We start from the raw sequence: 6000 nt of genomic DNA, 5'->3' as shown, positions 1-6000 counted from the left end.
TGGTCTGCAGTGATAGGACAAGGGGAAATTGTTTCAAACTTTAAGAGGGGTGATTTAAGTTGGATATAAGGAAAGAGTCTTTTGCAGGGAGGACGGTGAGGCACTGGCACAATTTGCCCTGGGCTGTGGTAGATGTCCTGATCCTGGAGACTTTCAAGACCAGGCTGGACCAGGCTCTGAACAACCTGATCTAAGTGTGGTTGTCACTGTTCATTGCAGGGACTATATGACCTTCAAAGGTCCCTTCCAACTCTAAGGATCATATGATTCCATAAAAAAAAAAATAGGATTACACAGTGGAATAACAGGGAATAGCTGATATTAATAAAATGAAATTCACAGATTCCTATCCTTCTGCATTCTAGAGGATGGTCATCTGAGCAACAATTTCCAGATCTCTCTTACTGAAACCCACCACTGCAGAAAAGAAGTCTATGCAACTTAACATAGCAACGAAGAGCAAGCCAGTGCATAAAATGAAAGAAAAGGACCACATTCTAATGTTGCACCTGATGCTTTTATATCTACTCTTAGAAAGCATTTTTCCAAGAGGAAAGAAAAAGAGCCTCAGGAGGCTTTTCTGTAGACCCCTGGACACTCTTTCCCTACTCCATTCCCAAAAGTGGAGACCTATGACTTGTCTGTGGAATTTTGTGCAGCAATAATGGGCCTGACTTTTATAGCTTAAGACTGGACATTTGGGAGGAATATAGTGTTGTCACACCTACTAGAACAATATGGGAATAATATCAGAGCATGCAAGGATGTGAAAAGGAAACCTATTGCCCACATGGAATTACATGTGGTAAGAGATGTCAAAGACAACAAGAAAGACTTATTCAAGTTTGTCAATAGCAAGAAGACTAGGGAATATGTGGGCCATTGCTGAATAAGAGTGCCCTGGTAACAAGACACTGTGAAGGTTAATTTAATGAATTTCTTTCCTTCAGACTTCACTGCTAAGACTGCCCCTTGGAAATGCCAGACTGGAGGAGAGAGAGAGAGTATAAGGAATGGAAGATTTCCCCTTGGTTGAGGTGGATCTGATCAGAAATCACTTAGGTAAACTGAACACACAGAAATCCACTGACTCCAATAGAATACACCTGCAAGTGTTGAGGGAGCTGGCAAGTGGAAGATAGGATGGTTACCAGGAGTAGTAAACATGGATTCACTGAGGAGAAATTATGCTTGATCAGTTTGTTAGCCTATGATGTCATGACAAGCGGGGTAGTTGAGAAATTGATGTTGTATTTGACACTGTCTCCCATAACATTCTCATAGATAAGCTTAGGAAGTGTGGGGTAGATGAGTGGTCAGTGAGGTAGTTTGAGAACTAACTGACTGGCAGAGCTCAGAGGCATGTGATCGGTGACATATACTCTAGTTGGAGGTCCTTAGCTAGCAGTGTTCCCCAGGGATCAGTACCGGGTCCATTCTTGTTTAACACCATCAGTGGCCTGAAAGAAGTTAACCCTTAGCAAGTTCTTATGATACAAAGCTGGAAGGAGTGGCTGATGTACTGTAAGGCGGTGCTGCCATTCAACATCAACTGAACAGACTGAGAGTTGGGCAGAATGGAACTTGATGAGGTTCAACGAGAACAAGTGTAGAGTCCTACACCTGAGGAGGAATAACTGTATCAGTATATCAGTACAGATCGGGGGCTGACTTGATGAAGAGAAGCTCTGTAAAGAAGGACCTAGGTGTTTTTGTGACCATCAGGATGACCATGAGCCAGTAATGTGCCCTTGTGGCCAAGAATACCAATGGTACCCCGGGATAGAGCATGATCAGGGGAGATAACTCCCCTCCTCTACTCTGCCCTGGTGAGGCCACTTTTGCATTACTGTGTCCAGTTCTGAACTTCTTAGTTCAAGACAGGGATCACCTAGAAAGAGTCCAGTAGAAGTCCACAGAGATGAATAGGGGCCTGGAGATTTCCCTTATTAGGAAAGGCAGAGAGACCCCGGACTCTTCTGCCTGGAGAAGAAAAGGTTGAGAAGGGAGTCTCATCAACGTTTCTAAACATCTATGGAGTGGGAGTCAAGTGTTGTGATGATCATCACAGTGATGGCCAGTGACAGAACAAAAAGCAACAGGCACAGACTGAAACATGCTGTAGGAAGTGGTAAGGGAGGTACTCTGCTGGATCGGATATTTACAAACTAGGAAAAATGAGTCAAGGATGTGAAGACCTAGCTGTAGTGAAAATGAGATGGTGGGATGCGGGATACTGACAGGAGAGAAAAAAATAGAATTTCATGATCAAAATCATGGATATCCTGGATTTTGGCCTGTTCAGGGTTAGAAAAATCCTATGGGAGACTGTTCTGCAAAGAAGGATCCTGTAAAGCTGGCTAATTTTCAATATTATTTCCAACACCTCCCCCAAGCTCAGCACTGGTCCATCATGACATTCCGGAAGTCAGGGAGAAGTGGCAGGAAACATGCAAGGATGAACAAGGAACAAGAAACCCTTAACTCAAACACAAAAGATGCACACAAAAATAGAAGAAAGGACATATGACCTAGGAGAAATTTAAAGGTGTAGGGATGGAGTTATGAAAGTCAAATTCCATCTTGAGTTGTGTTTGGAAAAGGAATGTAAAAAGAAATAAGAGGGCTCCTAGAAATACAGCATCAGCAAAAATAAATACTAGATAAAAGGTAGGTCTCTTGCTGAATGGAGCAGGTTACATGGCAGCAAGAGACATAGAAAAGGTCAAGGTACATAAAGACATATTTCACCTTCGTTTTCCCTGGTAAGAGCTGTCTTCAGAACTCTCAGAATCCTAAGATCGGCAGGCAAGTATGAAACAATGAAGACGTTCATTGTAAATCAAAATGCATAAAAGATAAAAAAATCAAATGTTGTGGTTTCAACTGGGATAGAATTAACTTTTTTATAGTGGCTCATATGTTGCTGAGTTTTGGATTTTTAATTAAAACAGTGGTGATAGCATACCGATGCTTTCAGTTGTTGCATATCTCTTACACAGAGTCAAGAACTTTTCTGTTATTTGGTCTGCCGTGCCAGTGCGTAGGATGCACAAGATATTGGAAGGGGACACATCTAGGACAGGTGACCTGAAATGGACCAAAAGGTTATTCCATAGCATTTGGAATGCTGAAAATATGCTCAACAATAAAAGCAAGAGTAAAGGAGGAGGAAGGTGAAGGGGATGTTTGCAGTGATGGTATCTTTTCAAGCAACCATTATGCATCATGAGCCCTGCTTTCCTGGAAGTGGCTGAACTGAAAATGAGAAGTAAAGAATGAATTCCTTTTTTTGCTTTGCTTTCATGTTCAGTGTTTGCATTATATATAAAATTGTCTCTATCTCAACCCAGGAGTTGTTGTATTTTTCTATTTCCAATTCTCTTACCCATCCAATCTGGGGAGAGTGAGCAAGCAGCTGTGTGGCTCTTTGCTGCTTTACAGGGTTAGACCATAACACAAGAATTGAAGAACTTGGATGCAGGAGGAAAACAATGAACTACACACCGACTCCACAAGAGTCATAAGATGAAGACACTATTCCAAACATCAAAAGTATATATAGGCAACTCCTGTGACAAACAACTTCAGATTGGGCCATGTCAGCTAAGTGTCTATGGCTGATTCATTGCTTTGCTCTTCATTGTTCCTTCTCATTGGTCCTACTCCACTCATCTCCAGACTCTGCAGTTCCACCTGCTCTCTCACTGAATGTCTCCTGACCTTCATCCAACCCCAATGGTCACATTGTCTATTATAGTCCTACAGAGTCTTCTAACCCTCCACACTTGAATGAACTCAAATCCGAATGTCTTCACGGGATACATCTGCAGGTGCTGGAGAGGGTAGGCTGATGTCACTGCAAATCAGTTGTCTTTGAAAGATTGTGGTGACTGGGAAGGTTCCTGAGAACTGTAAGACAACAAATGAACTATCTTCAAGAAAAGCAAGGAAGAAATTACATGCCAATCAGTCTTATCTGGATGCTTGGGAAAATGACAGAGTAAATAATTAGTTCCATACACTTTTTTTTTAAAAAGCACGATTAGGACTACTTAGCAGAATAAATAGTACCTGATCAACCTTATAGTTTTCTGTGATGAAATAAACAGCTCAGTGGATAGCCAAAGAGCAGTTTCATTGTTGAATTTATTTGTCAAGGCTTTTGAGCCTTTTGACTTTGACTTCCAGAACATCAAGAAGGAGATGCTTCAGGAAGCCATGGAGAGGACCATGCTGGAGCAGAATAAATATCCACACTGCAACCCATTGAGAACTCAGTTCTGACAATAGGCACATTCTGGAGGAACTGCAGTCCATGCAAGAGTGGGGGAAAAGTGTGAGAAGGGAGAAACATGTAGGAACTGAGGGCTGCTGCTACAGTAGTGCCTCCTATTCCTAACACTGACCCACTGTGGGAATAGAATGTTGTTTCTGCATAAGAATGTTTATTTCATAGTCTCTGTGTCCATCTAGCATCACAGAAATTAGAAATAAAGATTGTAAATTGATTAGGAATATATGAGTATAACTAGTAACAATTTATGTTTAGCTAGTATGAATATATATAGGTAATATTCTGTTGTATGACACGCTCAAGGAAGTGAGGGCAAGTTGGAACTTGCCTGTCTGAAGGGGCATCAGGAAGACCTGACATGCACTGGTGCTCTTTACTTAACAAAAGAAATGTTCCTGGGACAGAAGGGAATAGGCCTTGGGGAGAATCACCATGTAAATATGATAACAAGAGTTCTGAGACATCTTACAAGCAACAGGATGGAGACTAGCTGGCATCAAGATAGAAGAATCAGAATGTAATTTACAAAAGTAAATCTGGCAAGATTGAGCACCTGGAGTACTCAGCCAATGGGAATACAGGGCACAGGGTAAACTTTGAGAAAAAAAAGTACTAAAACTGTAATAGTGTTCACATAGATGCGCTTCTATTGGCAGGATGCCTGCCACTGCAATCACTTTTTTTTTTTTTTTTACCTAAGATCCTTTCTCCTAAAAGTTATCTCAGACATTTCTGACACCATGGTGTCAGAGGCAGATGTTGCCAACATGACAGTAGAGGGTGATCCTTTCTGACAATATTCCATCACTTCTTGTTGCTGCGTGACAAAAGATAGCAGAGAGGCAGTCTGATGAAATGGTATCTGACATGGAAGTGCGTATGAAGAAAAGGTGTGTTAACTGAACCCCTCTGTATGGAAAAAAAAAAAAACAGCACCTATTGATGATTATCAATGTTCACTGAACTTATATGGATACCAAACAGTGAATATGAACACAGTGAGGCAGAGGGTGGTGAATTTCAGCAGTGGCAGCAATGATGTGAAAGACAAGCCACGTTCGAGATGGCCACACAGACATTTACAAGTGCAACATGCAGGTTTTTGTTCATCTCTGCTGAAAATCCAGGGCTAATGTTAGTGATTATGATGAAAAATACTGTTTTGCAGCTGAGAATTTACTCCATCAAATAGTATTATAATACTCTTTGTATCCGTTGTAGATCCCATGGAAAAAAATAGGAGGCATTACTTTTGGAGTAACCTATGTATTACAGACTGACTAATGCCTCTAGTTTTCTATACCTCTGTGCCACTTGGGGGCAGAGGAATCTTTCTCCACAAGGCTTCCGTGAACGAGTTCTTCCCCATAAGTATGTACTTATGTCTGAGACTGCCCTGACCAAGGCCTAGTACCTTGCACTCGAACTTGTTGAACCTCGTTAGTTTCCACTGGGCCTGCTCCCCCAACCTGTCCAGGTCTTTCTAGATGGTGTCCCTTCCTTCTATTGTGTCAGCTGCACCACCCAGCTTGGTGTCATCAGCAAACTTGCTGAGGGTGAGCTCGATCCTACTGTCTGTGCCACTGATAAAGATCTTAAAGAGCACTGGTTCCTGAGCAGACTCCTGAGAGAAACCACTCAACACTGACCTCTACCCGGACATACAGCCATTGTCACAGAATGACAGAATTGTAGGGATTTTC

The sequence above is a fragment of the Cyrtonyx montezumae genome, unplaced genomic scaffold, assembly GCF_038088225.1.
Source record: "Cyrtonyx montezumae isolate F1298 unplaced genomic scaffold, pur_monq_1.0 scaffold_50, whole genome shotgun sequence".
NCBI classification, from domain to species: domain Eukaryota; kingdom Metazoa; phylum Chordata; class Aves; order Galliformes; family Odontophoridae; genus Cyrtonyx; species Cyrtonyx montezumae.
Note: the sequence above shows the minus strand (reverse complement) of the source record.